At 34.7% G+C, this 27,674-nt stretch overlaps 1 protein-coding gene across 1 annotated transcript in view; it reads right to left on the bottom strand.

The window, feature by feature from the left end:
* Positions 1-27,674, bottom strand: part of LOC132113028 (leucine-rich repeat and fibronectin type-III domain-containing protein 2-like) — a 150,169-nt gene that overhangs the window by 74,970 nt on the left and 47,525 nt on the right. Inside the window, exon 2 of the mRNA XM_059520817.1 lies at positions 23,801-23,936. The gene's annotated coding sequence lies outside the window, so the exon portion shown is untranslated. The remainder of the gene's footprint in view (positions 1-23,800; positions 23,937-27,674) is intronic.

A 27,674-nucleotide genomic window follows, 5' to 3' on the forward strand; every position in this document is an offset into this window, starting at 1 on the left:
CTATGTACAACCAAACTGGCACAATTTTAACCATAGTACTTCTGAGGGTGATAACATAGTAGAAAACCTGTTTCCATCTCCATTGGTATGGCTAGAGCTAAAAACATGCCAAGTAGTTGGCAGATGTCCAAGTGGTTGCTAACAAGGTGGGCCAATTCTAGTGGGGAAAACATAAAAACGCTGTTTGTATCACCTGCCCTAAGGACAACAGGTATTCTTTAATGCCATCAGGGAAGCACTTCCCACCACCTACTCCTGCAGATAGTGGATCCCTCACTGCTGGAGGTTATTGTAATGCTGAGCTCAGTGTAGCCTCAATGCAGCAGATATGATTGTTGAAGTAACATCCCTGCAGTAATATTTCCTAAAGTGCAGGGGTGTAGCATTCGCTTTAGCCAAGTGTTTTTTTTTTGTTTTTTGTTTTTTTTTATTATGTATGTAGCATATAGTTATTGCCTTAGGCCAGGGTGTCCGATTAGTTTTATGTTGAGGGACAGATATAATAAAACATCAGCTAAAGGATTCAGAACTTTCAACCCTCTGAGGTCTAAGGGTATTTTTAGGGCCTGGAGAAGTTTTGTCATGCCCTGACATTTGTGCTTTTTTCAGTTGCTTATAAACATCTAAATGGCTAAAGTCTAATATCACTGTAAACTGCACAAACTGGGCCATAATAATTGATAATAATAATTGAATAAGGCCATAAAACACATAAAGAACATGGGTTCCCGGGACTTTTGAGAACTGGAGCTTGTAGCCTAGAATTTTTCTTTCTAAATTATGTGATGTAATCATCTTGTTTACTCACTCACAGAAAACAATTTATTGATTTAAAATTTCTAAGACACTTTTTGTTTGTAAAAGTCATATGCGAGTAGGCGTCAACTATCATGAATATCATTGTGATTTACACCTGAGAAGACAAAGGCCCGCATAATGAGCTGCATAATGAGCAATTCAGTCAGGTTTGTGACTGAGAGGCAAGAGTAACAAGAAAGAATGTGAGGACAAAATAAATGTATATATGTTTATGTTTGTAGTTTATTTATAATATATTTAATTATCCCACAAAATAATGTAATATTCACTTGCTAGTGCAGTTAAACAGTTTATTAGGAAGAATCCAAACTTACTTTAAAAGCTGAATTTTTAGCATCATTTCTCCAGTCACACACTGATTTTCTACAAAAAATAAATAAATGAATAAATAAATAAATAAAAACATTTTGGTTATTATTATTATTATTATTATTATTATTATTATTATTATTATTATTATTATTATTATTATTACGGAAACGAGAATATGTTTTATTTTTTATTTTTTTTTTATAAATTGAAAGAACAGCATTGTTTGTTAAATTTTTTACAGTTACATTTATTAGTTACATTTGTATTATTTACATCAAGCTTTTGTATGGTATAGTGTGTATTGTTATTAAAACTTCATGTTTCACTTGATTATACACTTAGTCAGGAATTATTGTTTGGAAAAAACTAGTAAACTGTTTACACATTATGTGAAACCTAATACAAGTATATAAATAAATAAAAAGAGACTTACTCATGTTTATGATCTCTGCTAAATAAAGCACTTCATTATGTTTCTGAGGAGATCTCAAATCCTGAGGTAATCCACAGTGCAGCTTTTGGGGGTAAATTATGTCTTATTCCTCTCATCGCGAAGCAAACAGTAAAATAAAATAAAAAACTTGAAGAACAGTCTTGCTGCGTTGTTTTCTGTTGTATGGGCGCATTCAAGCTGTATGCTTCAGTGAAACATTATAATCTGAATAGCGCGTTCAGTGCGGGGGCGTGGTCGCATTAGATATAATGAAGGGAGACGTGAAAGACTGGATATTGCATTGTTTTCATATGGATTACTATATCACAGAATGTTTGTTTTTGGTAGCACTTGCTTAGTTTAAAAGTAGACATGTCAAGCTTTATATAGATATATTTCTCATGTCACTTCGTTGAGTATTCACTGGGTTACAGTTCATTTTAATGACGTGTTTCTAAAGGAAGATCACTGCAGACAAAGGCTGCAGACAGCACACCTTGATTGTTATCTTTATTTTATAAATGCAAATAGTTTTGTTGTTATTATGTCTGTATACAAAGCAAAAAAAAAGTAGACCCTTTACAGATTCGATTGATGTATTGCTCTTATCTGTACGATCAAAACTGAAAGTGTAATTTAAGTTATTTTCAGGGTTATTAGGAGAACATGCCTCATGACGCATATACACTTGAATCGACTCCAGAGAGTTAAACTGTTAAAACTGGAAGAACATGGAATTTATTCGCTTTATTTACCAAAAGCAAATTAGAAAGTCTAAAGATAGAATGGCTAAATGTCTTCCAAGCATGAGACAATCAAGTATGAATATCCAACATTTGATTTTGAATGGAACATAGCAAAGGATCTGGTCCAAATTTTACCACCCAACATACTGCTAGTCTTCTTAGTTTATTTTCACCATACAGTTAAGGAATGTATATGGTTCAAATATTTCCTTGGCAAACGCTGAATTATGAGTCATACCTGTATTTTGTTTTAGAAAATCACTCGATGGATGGTGTGCTGTACTGATAGGTGGTGAGAAGGGGAAGATCCCACAGTGAGCCATTTCTTGTTATGACTGTGACCTCCTACTACAGCATAACTGGCAAGAAACTAAAGAACATCTCAAATTCGCAGATGCAATGACTTCTGTGGGTTGAGAGAAAGACCACCAGTGTGCAAATGTATTTTCAGATATTAAGACAACAGATAGGCATGCACATGTTCCTCTGATATTCTTTTGTAGATGTTGGAGCCAGCAGTTTAACACCAGGGTACCTAATCGAAATGAAAGGAGCAGTGCTCTGAGGCAGTAGACTCGACTGCCTGCCACCCTTGTTTCTAATTATACCACCTTTTTAGACTACCAGGCAAAGGCCTTGACATAAATGAGAACATTCTGCCACATAATGTTTAACGCAGCCAGTCTTCTTCCTCCACCTTTGGCTCACTTATTTTGTTCTACAGAATGATTCATCAACCCACTTTTTCTCTTTTGTTTGTGTGACAAGGAGATTTGATTTTGTTTTAATTTGTTTGCTCCTATCATCTTTTTTGAGCGACTGTTCTGCTTGAAATCCGTGACTTAATTTGCTGCCAAGTTGAGTGTGATTCGCTCTCTACCTTCTCATCTGCACCTTCTCTGCTTTATTCAGACAAACACGCTTTCAGTTTTTACCCTGACTGCTCTCCACTACAGGAAGAGCGCTACTATCCAAGATAAACATGTTTGAAGTGGCAAAACTAACAGCCTGGAGTTCGATAACCCTCAACCTAAACTGACGGACAGGAACAACAACATGCAAGGCCTTAGAGGAGCATTTTATAAGAGACTCTCCAATGGGGAAGTGCTGATCCATTGCAATAAGCATAATAAATATTTCTCATAGAACATGGCAAGGACTAAACAATTAAAGTAAGACAAGTTAGATCACTGTGGCTTGGTGGGTAATACTTTCGCAATATAGCAAAACTCCAGAATAAATGAGCAGGGTTTTGAAAATGGAATGTCCAGCAATGCTGATGAAAATTTGTGCCCGTTTTGCAAATTAAGTGCACTTCATGAGAAGTTTTATCTGTTGATGAGATGACAGTGAATGTTTTTTATATCGTTATACTTCTTCTTTAAATTTTTTTTTTTAATTTCTTTGAAAATTTAATTCTCAAACTTACTTTAGAACATTGTAAATATGAAGACTTTCGCTTTCAAGTGCAGTGATTTGTAAAGTTATATTTTTCTATTAAATATATTTTGCATACATATATTTTTACATACATATTCTAATAAAATCAATGAAATAAAATTGTCCCTTTTAGACTTGCACTATTAATTTGCTGCTTGTTTTATTTAAAAAAAAAAATAAAAAATAAGTAAATAAAAACTAGCTTTCTAATCTTATTGTATTCGTTCTGTTTTCTTTTCATTTATTACACAGGTAACAAAAGCCAAAAAGACCTCTAACGCTAGCTTGCTATATCCTTTGTCTAGTCTATCTGTTCTTTTTATTCATAATTTTAATTAAAAAGCCCTTGCTATGTGTTCTGTGTTAAGCTTACTGAGACTTGTTATAGCACTTGTATATCATTGCTCCATTGTCCTCATTTGTAAGTCGCTTTGGATAAAAGCATCTGCTAAATGACTAAATGTAAATGTAATTATTTTCAATTACTACTTGTGCTCAGTTATCAGTAATGGTTCTTATTGTTATCAATACTGAAAACTGTTTTTGGTTCTTAAAATTTTTGTGGAAACTGTAACTCTTTTTTTAGGATTATTTGTTGAATACAAAGTTAAAGAACGACACACACACACATATACATACATACATACATACATACATACATATATATATATATATATATGTATATATATATATATATATATATATATATATATATATATATATATATATATATGTATATATATATATATATATATATATATATATATATATATATATATAAAATTCGAAACAAGTATAGCCTATCTTTATTGTCACTTAAACAATTTAATGCCACCTTGTTGAATAAAATAATAATAATAATTATTATTATTATTATTATTTAAGGGTGTGCCGGTAAGGTCATGGGGTAAATTCCTATTGGAAGTGATTATCCCTATCCCCTTGGAGTGGGGACTTTGGAGTGAGCAGGGCCCATGCGTGCCATAATGTAGTCGTTTGAAATTCACTGGGCAAAGGGAGCAATATCATTTCCTCATTATCTTTAGCTGGCATGCTATGCAATGCAGCACAGGCATAAATAAATAAATAAGTCGCACCTGTGTATAAGTCGCATCAGTCCAAAAATACGTCATGATGAGGAAAAAAACATATATAAGTCGCATTGGAATATAAGTCGCATTTATTTAGAACCAAGAGAAAGCATTACAGTCTACAGCTGCGAGAGGGCGCTCTATGTCTTCAGTGTACACAGAAGCACTGAGCAGCATAGAGCACCCTCTCGGGGCTGTAGACGGTAATGTTTTCTCTTGGTTCATGTCTCTTAGTTCATTTCTCTTGGTTCATGTCAAATTAATTTTGATAAATAAGTCGCACCTGACTATAAGTCGCAGGACCAGCCAAACTATGAAAAAAGGTGCGACTTATAGTCCGGAAAATACGGTATATATATATACATATTTTGAAAACTTTTGAAAACTAAGCTCATCGTTCTGAAAAGAGAGGTGTACGCTGTTTGGCCAGCTATCCAGTGCATTTTGATTGGCCAAATTCCTCAAGCATGTGATGGAAATGTTACGCCCCTCGCCATACTGTGATGCCATGTGTTCCAGGGCGAAAAGACAAAAACATTTAAACCCAAAATAAATGAGGCATTTGTTGCATCCAGTGGGGACATAATTACTGGTTAAAATGTCTTATATTGTCTTTTTGCACATTGCGCTTCGTATCGTGCTGCGTAAACATAAAACCATGTGTGCAGTTGTGATCGGAGAAACGATCACAACAAGCGCTACTCTTTACAGCTTAAAACTCACGTTTGAATCATTAATGGCAAATCCTTTACATAAGAAAACGTGCTTACTGACTGTGATTCAGAAGTGCCAGACTATCCTTGCAAAGTTGGAACTGCCTCACTTTATAGAAACAGACACAGACATTTCTAGACAACCGCTGATTTCTAGTTGTGTCCCCTTTAAGAATTCTAAACAATGTAGTTTTACTTTCAAAACGAAACACACAGCTTCTCCACAACATGGCCGCGTGGCAACAGTGAGAATAAAAGTCACGCCTTCTTTCTTTGCATGAACATTTTGGTGGCATAATGCAAATTTTCCCACGTCGTGATGTAGACATGTGGGGGCATGTTTGAAGCCGTTTTAGGTATGTGTGGCTGACTCTTAACTTTTATAAATAATATATCTTTGGATTTCAGACTTTAGTCTTTGCAGCTTTACAGATCTTCTTTATGCACCAAGAGCTTTATAACAACACTCTAAAGCTAAATGAAAAATTTTAATCGCATCATATGACCCCTTTAAAAATAGCTCTAATGAGCTGGTGGGTTTATGTTGTGGTGGGCCGCTCTGTACCAAAAAGTCCAGGGCCACTTTTTAACCCCAGTCCACCCCTGCAGCCAAGTGAAGAACACTCTCTATGAGGTAGGTGTGCCACTGTTAAAGTCTACAATCAAGATAAGACTTCACAAGAACAAATACTAAGGGCTCACCACAAGGTGCAAACAAGTCCAGATTTGACTTTGCCTAAAAACCACTTCTGGAAAAGCATTCGTTGGACAGCTGAAATTAAGATCAACCTGTATCAGAATGACAGGAAGAAATATTTCTTCTTTTTTGTTTTTTTTGAAAAGGCTTGGAACAGCTCATGATCCAAAATGGTGGAGCAGTGTGATGGCATGAGCGTTCATGGCTTCCAGTGGAATTGGGTTACTGGTATTTAGTGATGATGTGACAGAGGACAGAAGCATCCGTTGTAGCAACACAATCATGATCCACATTTAATGTGAATGTAACAGAATGATTTTGTTGTGTCTCAGATGCTACAAACCACTGTCTGATGAGATTGGTTGCATTTAGAGTATGTGTACATGTACAGTGTGATTATTGTCAATGATGAAAGTAAAGAATGTAGACCGAGATGTTTACATGCTATAGTAAAATCCTGTTTGCATTCTGACTTCTTTGATTTGAACTATGAACTTTTTTTGATTTACTACCACTGTGTTGCTATTAACTTCACCAAAAACAAATTATTATATTCAAAATAATTTTTTATTTGCCTTAAATCCAAAATGCACTCCTCAGACGAATATGATACAATTTCAGTAGGGCCAGAGATGATCTACTAATTGCAGTGATATTGTTCATTTGCAGCGTCTCTAGATGTGACCGCACGGTCATAGTGTGAAAGTATGGAAAGATTATAGCAGCTGGTTGTTATTTTTATTTTTTTGGCTTGAAATAGGTTTATTATTGGCAGCTATTACGCCATTCTTTTAAACACAGACATGTTTGTCGCCTCTAGGGTACTCAGCCTCCCAGCTATTGTCAGAAACACAACTAAAAATGTCTCCATTGCTGTGTTTCTGACCATTAGTAAAGCACTTGACATCTGAAAATGAAGTCTTTGAAAGCTTCATCTGTTCACCCATATTTTTAAACCTTAGAGCATAACACGCCACTCATCTGCAGCAGCATGACATGCAGTCTTTTCAATGCAATCCAACAAAATTCAAGTGTAAAAATAAGTGGATAAAACCCAGTACTCCACCTATTATACTGTGATTATGGATATTTTAATTATTTACATAATTATATTATGATAATAACAATATTCAATTTAAAGCTGAAGATCTTTGCCCGAACCCGACGGGACCCGATGGATCGGGTTTAATTTATGTCATCTTACGCGGGCTCGGGCCAGCCTTGTGCTTGCGCTCCAGTTTGCGAGGTAAACAAGCGGTCATGTGATGTGTTTCGATTAGCGCGAGAAAGATGCGAAAATGCATGCTGAGTAGGTGTAACGGAGGCTTGCCTCTGGCGATTACGTTTTGGTTGCACCAGCAACCATGTTTATAATGAGAGTTTTGACCATAAAAAGTTTTGACCATGTTTATAATGAGAATAATGAGTGAATAATGACGCACCATCAGTGAGTGCAGGAACACGCTGAAGCCATCTACAGTGGATTCAATACTGTTCCTCCACAAAAACATGTAGGTTTAGCCTAATCTCTGTGAGTAAAAGTTTTTTAAATGATAACTAAATAATCATTGAGTCTTAAATGCATAATGTAGTATATATGCTAATGTTGTCATTATTCTTTTATTAAATGTCAGCTGCTAGTAAGTAAATCTGGCTGAGCCTTTATTTTGTTATTTTAATTTTGTTATTGCCAAATGATTAAAAATTTATCTTAATTTAACTTGTTTAAAAAAACTCATTTTTATTGGTGCGTTGGTCTGTTCATTGGCTAAATGAGCCTTAGATGTTAGATCTTAGATGTTAAGATGTCACAGAGGACTTATTTTATTTCTTTATTCCAACTCCCAAGTGGTCTAGTCTATGTTAGTTATGAATAAATTATGTTAAAACTCATTTTTGTCACAAGGAAAAAGAGCTGTGTGTGGGCACATTTGAATAATGTCGTGCTGTAAACGGGTTCGGGCTTTTAAAAAGCTGTCAATCAAAATGTACTTGTCGGGTTCGGGCCGAAACCTGTCGGGATCGGGTCCTGTCGGGACTAACTTTTAAGGGCCGATTACAGCTCTAATTCAATTTACTAAATAATCACTATGCTGCATTAATTGCATTATGGGGTGAATAAGTATAACCACTTTTGACTACTACTAATCACACTGTTTTGTGTTTGTTTGCTTGTTTTGCTTTTTTATATATAATAATAATAATAATATTTTTTTTTTTTTCATTTTGGAATCTCAAATTTCTAAGAAAGGAGCATGTCTATGGGAGACAACTTCAACATTCTGAACTCTGACTAGCAAAATTACTAAATCGCATTCAGATGCAGGACCTCTGAATGCAATTCAAAATATGCAATTTAAAATAAACCTTCTTAATTAAAAAATCAAAAAAACAAACAATGTAAATTTTTGCACATTGATAATAAAAATCACCAGTATATATATATATATATATATATATATATATATATATATATATATATATATATATATATATATATATATATATATATATATTTTTTTTTTTTTTTTATTGAAATAATAATAATAATAATAATAATAATAATAATTTCAGACAGCTTTTTATATCCATCCATCTATTCTTCAAACTGCTTGTAACATCATTGGGAGGCTGGAGCCTATTCCAATATCGTGGGCCAAAGGTAAGGAAACCTGGGACTAATGGCCAATCCATCACAATGCTAACACACACACAGATATTCACACTCTCGATAAAAAGGGGTAGTGAAAAGGTTTAAGGTCTGGCAAAATAATAATAATAATGAAAGATTTTAAGGTTTGAAAAGCAGTGTACATAATATCAACTGAACTCCAAGACAAGTATATAATAAGCGATTAAAGCCTGAGCTCAAAGAGGGCCAGCTATTGTGTATCATACTTTTCACTGGACCAGGATTTAATATTCCATAATGGCAGTTCTCATACACTCCTGACACTCTCTCTGTCACAAGACTAAAACTGTTAGTCTGCTAATTAGAAGTCAAAGTTTAACAGCATTTGGTGTATATTAAATCTAATTCTGGCCAAAAATCCTCAACTGAGATAAAAAGGGGCAGATTAATTGGGAAAACTCAAATTACAACTCACTTTCATGACTTTAAGGATTCTGATTCAGATTCTGAAAAGACCTTAGTTATTATTTCATTATAATTTTCATATTTAAGTATCTATTATGTCATAGTACATTAGATGAATCTTTAAAAAGTGAAGCTAAAGGTGGCTCTGTAAGAACCCCAGATTCTATGTATCTATGCCAATTTTAGCTGTACTAAAATATTTAAGTTGTATTCAGGCAACTGTAATAAGCTGTTGGTTCTGCATAAATTAAATACCGCATCCGATGTCGCCTTTTTATGACAATTAAGCTCTATTTTAAAACCAAACCAGCTTCCTTATAAATCACTGTTTTCGAACATAATATACTTCACAAAATGTATTATATATATATATATATATATATATATATATATATATATATTTTTTTTTTTATTTTTTTTTTTTTGCTGGCTGGCTGGCTGGTTGGCTGGCTGGCTGGCTGGCTGGCTGTCATCATAATTCAGTGTTATATGTTATTTCCTGTGATTTTTGACTCAGGTGAACAGATTTATGGCACCTGTTTGAAGTTAAAACTTCACGGTCTTCATGATGCTGCTTAAGATTCTGTGCAGCCTTTGTAAAGATGGCTTTAAACTCCATTAGTGAACAACAGATAGCTTTTCCTTATATCTGTGTACAAATTATGCAGCTTTGTTAGATCTGTTTGTACAGTATGCCCATGTCAATATATATGAAGACTATTGACAGTAAGCACATTGTTCTACTTCATGCATTCCCAGATAACAGTCTTGTTATTTCATCTTGCTAATTTATTTATTTTTTTTAACTTGGCAGAGCTGGTAGGACAAAATTCACAAGATTTAGTGAATGCTTTTCCTTCATGTTATCACGCCATTATTTTACATGACAGTATTCTGTTATCCAAATGAGTTTGGATTTTATTACTATGTGACAGTGACACTTAAATTCCAGCGATATCGTTGACTTGATTTCACAGATACTATTTAAACTGGACTGAGCTGGATGATGTCATCACTGAATTCAATAATGAACATTATTGACACACTATTTTCCTATTTAATGCTGTTCAGTTGCTTTGACACAATCTGTATTGTTAAAAGCAATGTATAAATAAAGGTGACTTGACTTGATTTGACAGTGTAAATTTGTTTTAATTTATTTTCATTATTATTAGCAGTAATAGTAGTAGTAGTAGTAGTAGTAGTAGCAGCAGCAGCAATAGCCTTTATTTATTCAGGTTAAGTTCCAACTAATAAGACATCTTGAAAAAAAGCTTTCAAGTAGGAAGATCAATCCAAGCTTGGAATCCTGGATAACTAGAATGAAATTTACCAACCTTAATCTGCAAAACCTGAATCATTCAGAAACATGGCTTTTCATACCACTGCTATGCTGATGGCACTCAACTCTACCCCTCATTCCATCCTGATGATCCGACGGTAGCTATTCGCATCTCAGCTTTTTTAACAGACATTTCTTGCTGGATGATGGACCATCACCATCAACTCAACCTTGACAAGACAGAACTGCTTGTGATTCCAACAAACCCATCGTTTCATCACAATTTCACCATCAAGTTAGGCACATTAACCATAACTCCTTCAAAAACAGCTAGAAGCCTTGGAGTTATGATTGATGATCAGCTGACTTTCTAAGACCACATTTTTTAAAACTGTCCGATCCTGCAGATTTGCTTTATTCAACATCAAGAAGATCAGGCCCTTTCTTTCGGAACATGCTGCACAACTCCTTGTTCAAGCTCTTGTTCTGTCCAGGCTGGACTATTTCAATGCCCTCTTGGCAGGTCTTCCAGCCAGTTCTATCAAACCTTTACAAATTAATCCAGAATGCGGCAGCAAGATACATTTTTAATGAGTCAAAAAGAATACACGTCACACCTCTGTTTATCAATTTGCACTGGCTTCCAATAGATTCTAGCATAAAATTCAAGGCATTGATGTTTACCTACAAAACTACCACTGGCTCTGCACCCCTTTACCTAAATTTGTTACTTCAGACTTATGTGCCCTCTAGAAGCTTGCGTTCTGCAAGTGAACGACACTTGATTGTGCCATCCCAAAGAAGCACAAAGTCACTTTTAAGGACTTTTAAATTAAATGTTCCTCCCTGGTGGAATGAGTCCTTAGCCATCTTCAAGAATTGGCTTAAAACCCATCTCTTCCATCTTTATTTGACCCTCTAACTTTAACACTCACTATTCTAATTATATTCTTAAAAAAAAAAATCTAACTACCTTTCTAATGTTTTTGTATTCTATTTTCTTTTCATTTATTATGCAATTGTGTATGTGTGTATTAAAGACCTCTAACACTACCTTGCTCTATTGTTTTATTTTAATTCTATCTGTTTTATTTTTATTTATTATATTATTTAAAAGCCCATGCTATGTGTACTGTGTTAACCTAACTGAGACTTGTTATAGCACTTATATCATTGCTCTTTTTGTTGTTTTTGATTGCTTCCATTCAGGGGCGGGTCTACGTGGTGGCCAGGGGGGCACCGGCCCGCCCTGAAATTTGATTGGCCACCCCAGGTGTCCCCCCTATAAGATGTCTTGTGATTGGTTCATTTTATGGCCAGTCAGTTTATAGACTCTACTGAAGTTCGCGATTTAAAAAAGTGCAGCGTTGTCAGAGAAACAACGCTCGTTGCAGACTTGGACTTTTACTTTATCAAGTGTGGGAAGTCAAGACACTGATGAGAAGTTGGGATCATTTTACCGACTCGTACTTTTGAGTTGCATTCAGCAAAATGAACGAATCCTTTTTCGAGTCAATTCGTTCATTTTAGCAAAATGTAATTAAAATGTCACGTGTTACTTCCCCAGCACATCTAGTACTTACGCAAACGTTGATCACACTAAAAACAATACAAAACTAAAATGCTATAAGGATACAGAAAAGATTAACTAATTCTTTACCTGGGTCTCTTTAGTCTGTGATTAACTCACCTCTTGTCTGACAAGTCTTCGGGTTCAAATCATTCCTTAATCACGTGACAGGTCCATGCGCTATTTCTGACATTTCTGTCACTGTGTTTTTGTTACTGTTTCTTGAGGATCTGTGGTGTGTTATTATTTTATAAATAAATAAAATCTTGTTATAAATAAAATATTGATTCATTTGTCTTTTTGACTGTCTATCAGAAAATAAACACTAGACTATATAATAATATAATAATCCAAGTATTTATAGGGTCTGTGCATCTGTTGGTCATTTGACTTTCTACTTAAAAATAAATAAAGATAAATGAGAAACGGATTGATTTTCGTTTTTCTGTTTTGTTTAAAAAACGGAAAACGAAAATTTAGCTGGATTTTTCGTATTTTTGTTTATGGGTATAAAATGAGATTATGCTTTAATGTTTGTTTGAATGTGTGGGCGGCGCTGAAACGCCCCTTTCAACTGTTCTGTATTCTGCGAGCTCAGTTCATCTTCAACAGCAGAGAAGCGGCAGACAGCAAAGCTTATTAATCCTGCCGATTCTTTGCTAGTGGTGCTTGCAAGATATAATAATAATAATAATAATAATAATAATAATAATAATAATAATAATAATAATAATAATAAATAATATTATATGTTCAGGCTGATGCATGTTATTGACAAAGCAGACTTGACAACTTTATTCATAAAACGCCATTTGAATTTTACTTTAGCCTGTGATCTACAATGACATGGAATAAAATATACTACAAATTGTTAGCCTACTTAATTTATTCTAGGCCATTCAGAAAAAAAAAGGGAAAAATCCAACCCACATTTATAATAAAATTTATAATAAATTAAGTTAAGTTTTCCCCATAATTAGTCTGCTTTAAATTAGAATTATGAACTGAATTCACGAATTCCGTAGATGACAGTATGAATATAGTGATGATGTGACATCATTACAGATAATGAGTTCAGACTGGAAACACTGCACCTCTCTTGGTTTCATATGAATTACATAGGCCTAAACATAAAATTATTATTATTACTTATATTTAATTATTATTATTATTCTATTTAAATGGCTTATTTTAAAAGTAGACATGTCCAGCTAGACATGGTTCGTCTGATGCATAAACATGGTTAATTTCTGACGTTTCACAAAGAAGTTCATGTAGACTGAGATGGCAGAAGGCACATCGTGTTGAGTTTTGTAAGGTTTTCATGTTATTTAGGGTGTCTTATGACCAAAACTGACGGAGCTGAAGCTCTTTCCTCTGTTATCGGGATGGAGAGTGTGGAGAAGTGCAGCAGACTACACTCTACAAGATAAAGCTTCAGTTGCTGTTGTTTGTAATAGCAAATGAAAACATGTTAGGCTACCTGTGAGGTTTTTCTTAAATAGGCATAGAATAAAATTAGTAGGCTAAAAATCAGCATATTTCATGTCGTTGTAGATCATATAAGCTCTGCTGTCTGCCGCTTCTCTCCTGTTGAAGATGAACTGAGCTCTCGTTGCTGCTTGTCGGTGCAGAACAGAAGGATGAAAGGGGCGTTTCAGCGCCGCCCACACATTCAAACAAATATTAAAGCATAATCTCATTTTTGACCAGCAAATCCAGCAAAATTTTCGTTTTCCGTTTCTTAAACAAAACGAAAAAACAAAAATCAAACTGTTTCTCATTTATCTTTATTTCTTTTAAAATGGAAAATCAAATGACCAAAAGATACACGGACCTTATAGCCTAGTTTAATTTTTAATCCAATTTTGAGTTTGCTGGTTTAATAATTGCTTTTCCTAGGCAGACTTGACAAATTGGTCTAATATATGTATACGATGCTTGCTCAAAAAGGACATAATGACATAAATTAAAAGCAAATAACATTTTGAATCCTAAACAAGTAACACTACAGTTCTATAGTCTAATCTGAAGGGTGAACTCAAAAGACATAAATCATACAACAAGGTAATTTTTGAAGATTAGAATCCACTGAAAAAAAAAAAAAAATCAAAGTGATGTCGCCGTCCGAGACGACTCGTTCTTCCCTTGTCACATTAAAGATTTGTTCGTTCAAGAACGACACATCACAAGATACCAAACAAAGAGCTGGTAGGTAACCTTTATGTATGGTTTAATATGTTTGTATGGTTTTCTCAGATCAATGTTTTTACCCCGTCAGGCTCTGCTCACGTTGGTCGTGGTTGATTTCAATCGAATGTTCAGTCAACGTTCAAACAATAAACAGTCATGGTGATTTGCATATTTTGTATCAGTTTATTTTGTGACTTTGACCACATAGCAAGATTGCACCAAATGACAATATGCACAGAATGTTCCATAATAATAATTGTCTGGTTACACGTTACTTGTAAATGCACGAGAGTTAGTAAGTTAAATTATCAGTTAAGTTGTCAGGCCTAACTTAGTCATTTACACATGAAATGCCATGGATGCATTCTGTGCATTTCATTCACAATTTGAATTATTATTATTATTATTATTTTTATTTTTTTTTAGATTGAGAATAACAGACACACATAAGTGTTTCTTTTGAAGGCAGGGAAGAGAGCAGTGCCAAGCCATGAAAAGAAGTAAAGATATAGGGTGTTTCTTTAAAAAAAAAAAAAAAAAAAAAAAATGTATTCTCAAATTTAACTTAATGGATATATATACAGGGATGACAAAAAAATAAAATAAAAATGTGCTTTATTACTGCATTTGTTTACAAGTAACTTTATTCAAGTTAAAAATAAAAATAAAATCAATAGGATTTACGTAATATACTGTAGAATTTTGCTGTTTTTTTTTTTTTTTGGTCACTGGCGGACACCCCATTTGGAGGCAGTGCCCCAGCATGGCCCCCCCCACTGAAAATGCTCTAGACACGCCCCTGCTTCCATTGTCCTCATTTGTAAGTCACTTTGGATAAAAGCGTCTGCTAAATGAATAAATGTAAATGTAAATGTAAATAACCTGATAATACTAATATTATTAGTAATGCAAATTATAGCTTGAAATCTCATTAAATGAAATGACAAAACAATCTTAATTATCTTCAATGTTGGTAATCATACTTGCATTTAGGTAATGTTGACTTGTTTATTTTTAATCAGCATTTCATGTCATTTATTCATGTTCTCTATTTTGTGATTTTCCTAATACCAAATTTTAGGACAAAATTTAGTAAAGAAAAGGAAAGAGAAATATTAATTTTAAACACATAAAAAAATTTGCATTTGCAATTTGTTTCTGGAAATTGCATCACTACAGCATGACTATATCTGCACAGTTGCAATACGGTGTAATACAATCTTTGTAACTAAAATATATTAACTTATTAAAACATGCTGATACAAACACAATGTGCAAAACTCACACATGAGGCAAAGGATAGAAATGGCAAAACCAATGACACTCAAGGGAGTCTGGTACTTGTGTGAAAAGCTATGGGACTCAGTACTGTATGTGTAAAAGCACACAGGCACACACACACACACACACATGCACAACATCACTCTGCACTCTAACTAAGCAGGTTTTCACACTCATTTCTTGGAGTTTGCAGTGGAACTGTTGTCATTTGTGTGACAGGCGAGTGCACTTAATCCCTTCTCAAGAGAGAGAGCAGTGCCAGATGGCCGAGTACAGCAGCAGAGACAGTGGTCAGGTGGTGGACAGACATCCACCCTCGGAGTACACTGACATACTGGCTGACTGTCAGCAGACAGCATGTGACATGTAGGCAGTTTACTGGCAGGTCACCAGCTAATGGTTTACCTGAAGTGCTAAACATTTATACAGTCTGGAAACAACCAGTCTCCTGAGGGCTCTGGCTAAGCTGATGCCTGACAATCAGCCATCGTTTCAGTGTACTTCACAGTCATATTTTAGCATGTCAGAAGCAATTGAGAAGCATTTGGCAAAGGTTCTGTATGATACTGTTAACTTTACTACATTGTTAATAATATTACATTATGAAGAACAGTTTGTAAGGGATAAAAAATAGCTAGTATTGTGTTATGAGTAGTTTTTAGTATGTTGCTAAGCGGTTATTGGAGTGCTACATATTAACACCAACACAGATAAAAAGGCATATACAGTATATATATATATATATATATATATATATATATTAGTGGTGGGCATAGATTAATTTTTTTAAATCTAGATTAATCTCACTGTGATCTTGAAATTAATCTAGATTAATCTAGATTAAAATGTCTCATTCGAATTCTGCCGAAGGCATTCAGAATATGTGTGCTACCTAAATAAAATTGACAAACAGTAAGTCTCTGAGAAGGGGTTTATCAAGCTAGGTGGTGCATTAGAAAAGGGGCTCATCTCCTGTTTCCAAAATGCATCACAAAGTGCTTGAAAAAGCTGTAAACTAATTCCACATTGCACAAGATGCAAACAACCTTACGCCTGTTTTACACATACTCCGTCTGGAGTGTGTATGCGTTGCATATTTTTTTATGCACCCATGTTAACGGATTCCAGTTGCGTTACAGGAGCGTTGCTTCTGCAGCAGTGCAGCAATCATTTACATACCGAGTAGCGAACTGCAAACGCGTCCTGTGTGAAAGCACATCGAGTCCGTGCTGCACCACATACGTAACGCACACGGACTGCATAGCACTGCAGATGGAGTATGTGTGAAACAGGAGTGAGCAGGGCCGTAGCTGGGGTCAGCGGGGCCCCGGTGAAGGTTGTACCAGTGGGCCCTGTTTGAAATTGTTTAATTTGTATGTTCGTTTATTTTTATTTATTTGTACTATTTACTCAATGTTTAAGTTTTTTTCAAGTTTGTAGGTGTCAAGGTACAGAAACCAAATAATTAAATGTAAAATAGCACTGGATAGTCTTCAATGTAAAAATGAAATATACAATCAAACCTACATTTATTCAGACACCTTCAACATTTCTCACATTATTACAGTTTTGCTATATATATCAAAAATTCTATCTGGTGTCTGAATAATTTTTGGTTTGACTGTTAAAACTACAAAGTAATTCAGTCAAGAGCAGTGAGTGATTTTCATTTTCATTTTCTCTGATTAACATTACAGCAGCCAGTAGCTAAACTAGGCGCGGTCACTTTAAGAGACGATGAACGCATCCAAGATAATATACATCCCATTTTTTTCCTCAACTGTTTACTTTCACTTAAGAAATAACTGACATTTTTTTCGAGCATAATTTCCAAGGTGGATATTTTGACATATTTTGTATGTATTTGTCGACACAAGAGCAAAAATAAGCAAATTCGATGTTCAAGTGTTTTGAGACGCCTTTCTCTGCATGAGCCCTGAACACCAGAACACCGCGAGTACTGAATTTTTGTTTGTTCAAACTGCAATTTGTATTTATTCGTTCAGGTGCAGCAGGGACTTCGAGGAGAACTTCGCAGAAGAGAGCTCGGTTCAGTGTCGCTGTCCTTGATACGCGGCTCTCGATCTCTCTCGTGTGCACCGAACACAGCGTGCGAGTAACCAGCTACTCTGTTCAGCTTTTCCGCATCTTATTTTTGGATGCTTTAATGTTTAAATCGACAAGCGGTAAGGCTTAAAAACACGTGGAAAAGATAAGCTTTCGTGACGATGCGCAGAAGTGGCTCGTCAACTGTCCTGAGCATCTTTTTAGGCTCGCCTCAGCCAGTCGGTTATATTAAAAATATCAAGGTGAAAGTCATCATAGCTTGCTTAGTATAGACCCAGCTCCCAACCCAACTTTGAGAATAGATTAACGGCGATATTTTTTTTATCGCCCGATAAGAGTCTTCCGTTAACGCAGCACGTTAACGCCGATAATGGCCCACCACTAATATATATATATTCCTGGTATTACATTTGTGATGCAGTGCACACAGGTATGAGCCATGAGTCAAATTTTATTTTGTTATCAATTAGATTTAGCCTAGGGTTTAGTGTAGGTGATATGTTATTTTCAAAAGTGTCTTTTTTTTCTTTTTTTTTTCAATGTTATTCAAGGGACAATTAATTTAAAAACTGCTGCAATATGTGCACTAATAAAGGTGTTGCCAGATTTACATTCATTTATTTTGTTTACAATTGAACATGCTTTAGCACCAGTACATTCACTGGACACTTCACTTTGCAAGTGTTGTGAAACATGCAGGAAGCAACGTAATATAATTTTACAGAAATGCACCACAAGCATTTTAAATGTCCTGTGTGACACTACAGTATGTGTACAAATTAATTTTGTATTGAAGGGTTGGCCTTTTAATTTTGGATGCTAGCCAACTCATTTCATGCGAAATAGGAGACAAACCTGTAAACATTAAAGCTTCAGAAATGTTGTGTTTGGTAATGCTTGATAAAGGTCATGAAATGGCTTTCCCAGCCCACAAAATTAACCCGCTTTCTCTGTGAGGCAGCAATCTGTTGGGAGGCAATTAAAGCCCACTGCTTCCTGTTGCGAGTCATCTTTATACTATAAGAACCTAGTTACAATAACCACTGCAATTTTAAAACATTTTATTAACCCTTTGCTGGAGTTTCCAGGAAAACATTACCTAAAAAACTCTTTAAGAAATCATTTGCAATAAATAATTTTTAAACCATTGACCTTTTCAAAGACTTAGCTAGGGCTCGAATTGAGGGTGAATGTGGAGGGATGGTCCTAAAAAACCCTAAAAAAAGACAAAAATTATTCCCTCTGTAAACCCCCCCCCCCCTTCTGTCCACTTTAGATTAATAATGGTGTGTATTTTGTACAATTGGACATACAAATTAAATATTAAAATAATCTCCTTACTAATTTACTAACTAAATAACGGTGATGGGCTAATCTCAACTCAATATTATAACATGCTGCAAGCAATGTTAATTTTTCGCACAAAGAGATTCAAGCACAACTTTTGATGTTCTGTTAAAAAAAAAAAAAAAAACATTAGTGTGCTGCACCTGTGACTGTGAGGGACAGAAGGATGATATTGAGAGTGGTCACTGACTTTGCCAAAACACATCTTAACACTCCAATAGCATTCACTGCATGATGAAGCCTATTAGAATGCATTTAGAATATTTTTCAAAACAAAATATTTCCAAACATAGCTGTAACAGAGCCATTGTGCGTGAGACCAACACTGTTTCTTTCCTGTTTATTTAACAGTTTTTGAACAAATCGAGTGAGCCATTGTTTCAACAATCCATTCATAATGATAGTCACTTGCTTTATTTCTAATTGAATCAAGTCATTTTGAACGATCGTTTAATTTTAAAGTGCCCCATCATGCCATTTTTACAGTTCCTAATATAGATTTGGGAGTCTCCTACAATAGGATTACAAGCATGCAAGATCAAAAATGCTTTAGTTTTCTCAAAATATGCACTGAATATCACATCATTTACCAATAATTCTCAAATGATTCATTTGAAGTAGTAGAAAATATTCAGTCTCTCTAAACCAGGTGTCTAACTCAGTTCTTGGAGGGCCGAAACTCTGCAGAGTTTGGTTCCAGCCCTGCTCCAACACAGATACCATGTAGCTTTCAAATAAGCCTGAAAGACTTGATTAGTTGGATCAGGTGTGTTTAATTAGGGTTGAATCTAAACTCTTCAGGGCTCTGGCCCTCCAGGAATTGAGTTTGACACTCCTGCTCTAAACCCTTCCTTTCCGTGAGCTTGCTCTGCTCTGATTGGTCAGATGGCCTAGTCTGTTGTGATTGGTCTATGGCGTACAGTGAGTGTCGGAAATGATACACCTATTTCAAATAGTTCTGTATATTGAACATTGTATAGAAAATATAAACTTCTATTATTGATCATACCTACAGGTTGTGATTCAGTGGAGCAGATGGTCTAAATAAACAGGATCCTGATCCATCTTTCAACTTCAAGCATTTTATGAATCCCACATTGAACTCCCCGAGTTTAGAGAAGCAGTCATCAGTAGTTTGACTTGTTTGTGGGCAGGGTCATGTTGTTTGCGGCCAGCCAATGTAGAAGTGAAGTGAAGTGACATTCAGCCAAGTATGGTGACCCATACTCGGAATTTGTGCTCTGCGTTTAACCCATCCAAAGTGCACACACACAGAGCAGTGAACACACACACACACTGTGAGCACACACCCGGAGCAGTGGGCAGCCATTTATGCTGCGGCGCCCGGGGAGCAGTTGGGGGTTCAATGCCTTGCTCAAGGGCACCTAAGTCAAGTCATATTGAAGGTCGAGAGAGAACTGTACATGCACTCCCCCCACCCACAATTCCTGCCGGCCCGGGTCTCGAACTCACAACCTTTCGATTGGGAGTCCGACTCTCTAACCATTAGGCCACGACTTCCCTAGAACATAGGCACGCATTATGCAAATGTGTTACCCCATGATGATTCTAATTACTAACGACTTCAGTTCAGAATCGATTCTTTATTTTGGGAGACAATAACTTTATTTTTTGTGTACTTTCAGCTTTACAGCTTTGCAGATTGTTTATGTTCACATACAGCTACATTACACACTGCATGAAAGGCAATATTGGAAATGGCATAATACGGACACTTTAATGACTCATTTAATTATTTATTAAAACAGGAACTTGCAGCCACCTACTGTTAATTTTGTTGTCAACTTATTTAACCATGACAGGCCTAAATCAGCCGAAGTACAAGCATAAAATATACACTCAGAAAAATATTGTATATTTATTGTAATCAGCAAAAATCCCCCAATTATAGGCCCCACAAGGAAGACAGTTTACACATCATATATCATTTAATAAAGCAATTTTGTTGATGTTGTTCTTGTAAAATAAAAAAATAATAAATTAATAAATAAACGTTGGGAACACTATTTTGATAGTGCACATTAGACTTTTTGTTGACTATAAGTAACTTTGCAACTACGTCATCTACCAGTCACTGGAGCATTGGCAGACTATCTGCTTAATATTTGCTTGCACTGTATTTTGATTCGCCCCCAACAGATATTCTATTGACACATTGCAAAAAGTCATTTGGCAAGTATATGTCAACTTATTCTGTTTACCAAAACCCTAACATGAGAATCTACTAAAACTCAACTAATACTCTGATCAAATTTGACATATAGTTGCAAAGTTACTTATGGTCAACAAAATGCCCAAAATGCACTACTGAAACAAAGTGTAACCAAATAATTTAAGATTCCACTGAACTCAGTGCTCAAGCTGAGCCTCAGTTCGACAGCAAGCCAAGTTTGTTTGCCATTAACCATTAGGATTAGATGGGCAGGCGAACTCATGAATCAAAGCATATAGCGCTGCCCAGAGTGAGATCTTGTTCATTTAAAATATATATCAATGCATATACTGCCCAGCGTCTTCTATATATATATATATATATATATATATATATATATATATATATATATATATATATATATATATATATATATATTAGTGCTGTCAATCGATTAAAAACTTTAACTAGATTAATCACACATTGTTTCTGTGATTAATCGCAATTAATCGCAATAAAAAAAGAAATGTTTTTGTACGTTTTTATTATATTTTTTAATGTAATAATTTCAGTTAATCAAATTAATGTAGAAACAACATAAAGACAGTATATTTTAAATACTTGTTTAAATGGCATCTTTTTATGAATGAAGGCCAGTATTACTGGTATTAATACAGCTACTGATTTTTTTTTATTTTTTTTTTTACATTTATTATTAGGCTTCAAAAATATAAAGGTTTTTAATTTAAGTAAACTTAAAACAATGCTAACATAAACCCATAATAAATGTCATGTTTACTCCTGCCCTTCCTGTCTTAACAGTTAGGAAATATACAGAAATTTAATAAAGTTATCAAAGTTATATGCAGTCTGCACTGCATAAACTATAAATTAAATAGTTAATCCTTATTAAAGCTACAAAAGTTATTTAGTCAAGAGCAGCGAGTCATTTTCTCTGTTCCCTTTGTTCTTTAACTTTACTGACAGGAAGCTTTATTGGCTGCTGTCCCTTTAAGAGCAGACAGACACGCGGATCTCACCGTTTATATACTGTCTATGGATCTCGCCTCATTCTCTCACAACTCTTTTTGTTCATTTTAGACTTTATATAAATCATTTAAGATTGCTCTTATGAGGATAATCGACAAAACTGGCACTTTGGGATGTTTATTGTTAGTTCAAGCGCTTAAGAGAACTGAATTCTGGCGCCCTGTCTATGCATTGTGTGTGTGTGTGTGTGTACGTGTCACATAAGGGCATTCACAGACAGCGCATTCTCTTTTGTCTTGCCGCGCTTGAAATGTTTAAAAGCATTTAAATGAATAAGAGCGCGATCATATAATGTAAAGCTAGCCAACGGATGGCAGAAAATACGGATGCTACGTTAATTGCGTTAAATATTTTGACACGTTAAACCAGACAAAAATTAATCGCATGCGTTAACGCGTTAACGTTGACAGCACTAATATATATATATATATATATATATATATATATATATATATATATATATATATATATATATATATATATATATATATATATATTTATTATCTGTTTGTTTGATTTCTTGCTTGCTTGCTTAAGGTATTCAGGGTCTTCCACATATCCATCAAATAAATTGGGTCTTACTAGACAACAATAGCAGCCATAAGACTATTAATGCTACTAGCGCTAACCTGTTCAATAATATGCCACGTCATAGTCAATATATTTTATCCTTTATTTACTTATTATTTTTATTACCTTTTTGCCTGCAGTTGTAAATCAAGTTGCTCATGCAAGACATTTACTACAACAAGAATACATTCTGGATGAAAATGCTGAACCTCTGATTCCATTCCCCTTTTTTCAACTGTTTGTTTGTTTGTAAGTCTTAGCATTTTTTGACATTAACCATCTCATATTATTGTTGCTTGGATATCAGGGTTAAAAGAACATAAAATTACACCGAAACAGCAAATGTTATATTCTTGTTGTAGATATTACTGTGCTTAGGTCGAAGTGCTGCGAATTGCTCCTTTTTTTAGTTTTATCCGCTTTGGAAATTGCCACTATTTATTTTGTGTCACCATACACAAATGGGAGAAGTACATATCAAAATGTCTAAGATGAGGGAAGAACATAGTGGAATATGTAAAAACGATGCCGTTTTTCTTTAATAATCACACTATTCCATGTTGCAATTTCGATTTAAATGTTATTAATTGTGCAGCCTATTACACAGTATTCAGAGAGGGAAAAAAATCTGTTTAAAGTAGATTTAGTCATTAGTCCAATTATCATTATTCAACAGTTTTGTTCTGAATGGTAAAGGCAGATTTCAGACCTGCTCAATGAAGCTGAAATCCAAATCTTAATCTGTACTCAGTGACATTTCATGCATGGCATTTTGAATGGCAGTGTTTACACTGACAGCAGTCACTTGCTTATACATCAAGCGAGGATCCGAACATCTCTTCTTGTGCTGACGTGTGTTGAACATCAGGCAGAATGACACACAGCAGCAGAAGAATTGCAGTCTAGTTTGTTTACTGACCTTCCCGTCTCCCTACTGGCAACAAACAATCAGAGACGTCTGTCTCTCCCTGTGCTCTCGGAGAACTGGGGCAAGGTAACTTCTCTTCCAGCACTCCGCTAAAGTAGTATTCCACCTCATTGGGTCACTTGTTCACCTACGAGACAGAGAAAATGCATTTGTCTTAACATGTGCTTTGGTAGCTCAAAGTATGTCACATTTTAAAACCTAGATTTGTATATTTTCAGAACAAAATTTTAGTTTGCACATGTAAAAGGTATTCCGGGGTGGCTGCTGTGGTCAAAGTCACTTTATACTATACTGGTCACTCGCACCACTACCAGGAAACATTTTAAACACACTGTTACTAATACTGGCTTTATGGCAGCCATTATCGAGTAAGATACATTTTATTTAATTGATGTGTTGAACATGGATCTGGTCCACTGTGCACCAATGGAACTAAGCTATTGTACCAAAATAAATACATAAAAAAATAAATACATGTCTTTCTATGGTGCAGAACATTTACCACACTATGCTATTTTTTCATATTAGTTCAAGGAAAGTCAGTATTCTGCCACTGTCTTTCTCTTCAGGGATTCAACACTATTATCCATCTAGAGATTCACACTTTTGTGATAATGCTTCTGCTATCAGTGTCACTTTGACTGTCACATTCGCTTCTCTGAAGCTGTAGCCTGTTCCATGTTGTCATGTGTTTCATTGACGCAGTTGTTCTTGTTCACTGTAACTCATGACAACATTTCAGACACAACACATTCTATTTAGGTATTAGCTATGACATGTTGATGTTCTTATCATATGCTGCTGCTATAATAAGCCAAGAAAATGACAAGATTTATTCATCTTATCTTTAAACACTTCTCTTAGTTGCATTTGGGTACATCTGAGTCATAAAATGTTGCTGAGATAGATTATAGAGTATTAAACAAAAGGAAATGTTCATAGTGATGTGATGATTTTATCTTATGAAACATTATAGCTAAGACTAAAATGCGTCATCAAAATATTATACAGTATCAAGGACACACCTGCAGGCAAATATGATTTATGCTATAAAATGGTGTGCAATATATCATTGGGATGAAAGTCAACCACAATTACAGTGTGCTGCTTTGAGGTGAAGATTCGTCTTAGAAATTGTAATCACTGTTATTTTTTATATTGTCTGAAGAAAATGTGAGCATTGCTTGCAAGTATAAAACTTGCTACCACATTGCTATTGTCGGGGTTATATTTGTTTTGTCTTTCAGTTTGGTTTTTGCTTGCCTAACAGTCCGTCTGTCTTTTCTTGTTTGTTGCATTGGTTACTGATTCAAGATACAAACCTGTTTGTAGTTGAGTTGCTTGTTAGCTTGCTTTCTTCCTAAGTTCTCCAGTGTAAATATAGTCATCTGTTTCCTTGGTTTTCTGTTCTTGTCTATGTTTGGTTGCTATCTTTGTATGTTAAAAGCAGGGCTGGGAAGGTTATTTTTAAAATGTATTTCACTACAGCTTACAAACTACAAGCTTTAAAAAGTAATCAGTAACGTATTTTGTTAGATTACTCGGGTTTAGTAACTTAATCTAAATACTTTAGAATACTTTGAAATACTTAAGCTTTGTAACACAAAGGAACATATTAACTTGATGTCTTGTTTTTATGCTTTCTGACATCAACCTGCCATAAGATTTGTGTTTTCTTTGCATTTTATTTTTAACAACATACATTTTCCACAGAATTTCTATGAAAAAAATAAAATAAAAATAATAATAATAATAATTTTAAATCTTTTAAATATTCCAATCTATATAAATTCTATTTGAATACAATGAATGGGATTCTGTGCTGTTTCATGCTGCATTCCAAGCTTCAAAACGAATCCATACACACCAAACACATAATAAAAGTAGCCAAAACATCTGGCACAGTTGTCCAAGTTATACAATAGATTTGTTTAATGAATGGACCAAACTTTAAGTGAAAAAGAGTCGCAAAGGAATCGCTGAGTCAAAATTGACAGGGCTCGTTTCCCACGGTCGCAAGCAATGTCGTTAGTAATGATGCTTTTTGGAAACAAACCTCAGGGCTCGCAAAATTTCAAAATCCCTGGTAGGCAGGCATTCTTCAGGTGTTGGTAGCCAAAAATGAATTTAACTAACCCAGAATAAAAATAAAGACATCAGCTGAACCTTACTATGGACAAATTAGCATGATCAGATCAAAACTAGAAGCATATCTGGATGTAACGATTCAATAAACTTACGGTGTGATAAAATTCACAATACAGATTACACCATACAATTTTCTTACAATTTATTTATATATTTATTTATTTATTACAAAATGAGATTTAAGACAAATTATGAATGATTTTTTTGTCCTTTTATTATTATTATACAAAAGACAAAATGCTGCGTATTCCTTTGTGAAATTTAAATGTTAAATAAAAATACTAACTTGAAATTTTAAAACAAATCCTAAATCAAAAAAAAAATCATACAACTTAAAGAAATATCTCAATTGAAACAAGAAAATTGTCTGTGCTCTATTTTAAATCAGAGGAAACCATTTTAATTACAATCCAAAAAAAATATATATACTAAATAATAATTGTAAAAAATTAAGTAAAAACAGAATGGTCCGATTTTACCATTGTTAATGAGACGCAAATGTCACTCTCTGACAGCATGGATCCAATGTAATAATGCACAGGAGATTTCTTTCTCCACTCTATGCGTTCACTTAAGACATTACTGGCTGTGTTTAAGAGAATACTTGCAGAGACAATTATTTTGAGATAGTTTTGTGTCTATGTGTTCATTCAGAAACAAGGATACACGAAAGATGAATCAATTCTGTGTAAGCACATTGTCTGAAACGCTGCTCTCAGCGCGTGCTTTGAATGAGTGCGAATGGTTTAAAACGCTTGAATCTGCAAGATTTAGAAACAAGTGCAAACGATCTGTTTCACCCCTTCAAGCGAGTGAACAACGCAAATCAAGTTAGGAATTTTACATCACTATCCAAGTTAGCCCGTCGGGCAGAGCGGTGATGCATTCTGGAGCCCGACTGGAAAACACAATGGCCCCGGGATGTAAGGCTTGCGATTTTGCGAGCCTGCACCTCAGATCTATCCAGATTGTGAACCACTAGTTCCCACACTGGTTTCGTTAAACAAAAGAAATTATTATTTTAAAAGATTGTCACAAAATAATCATCTGTTGATTAAAAAATGTAAAGCTATCGTTTGACTTTATAAACTTTTATTTCATGGATGATTCGTATGGATCTGTTAACTAAATGCAAAGTGTGAATTCTAGGAGAACGTTTGTGTCGTGATGATGAGCATGTATCCTCACTAGGAGTCACTAAATGAAGAGCTGCTGCACACAGTTTTTTGTTTCAATGGAGAATCAGTCACAGTATTGGTTAAAATCCCCAAACTGTTTACTTAAATATTAAATTAATAAATGACATCAAAATAAAATCTAAAATACTTTTCAGATGTAACTGTAATCTGATTACCCCTTATTTAAAATGTTATTATAACGAAATACTGTTACTCATATTTTGTGATTTAAATATGTAATGCCGTTACATGTATTGTGTTACTCCCCAACCCTGGTTAAGAGCTATTTTGATTCCTGAGTATAATGTTAATTTTGGGTGTGTTAATAAAAAGAAGCTGGCTGAATTTTAGATCCTGTACTCAGAACTCATCCTTTGCTGCAAACAAATGTGATAGCTGAGGAATTGTGGGTGGTAAGTTTGAAATAGTTTTTAGCTTTTATTGGTGTTTGATAGATATCCCAAGTCAAAACAGACTACCCTTAATATCTACGATGCATGTTCTGGTCTCTCTATATTGTAACATCTGCCCTGTTAGCC

Source organism: Carassius carassius, chromosome 32, assembly GCF_963082965.1.
Source record: "Carassius carassius chromosome 32, fCarCar2.1, whole genome shotgun sequence".
Classification (NCBI taxonomy): Eukaryota; Metazoa; Chordata; class Actinopteri; order Cypriniformes; family Cyprinidae; genus Carassius; species Carassius carassius.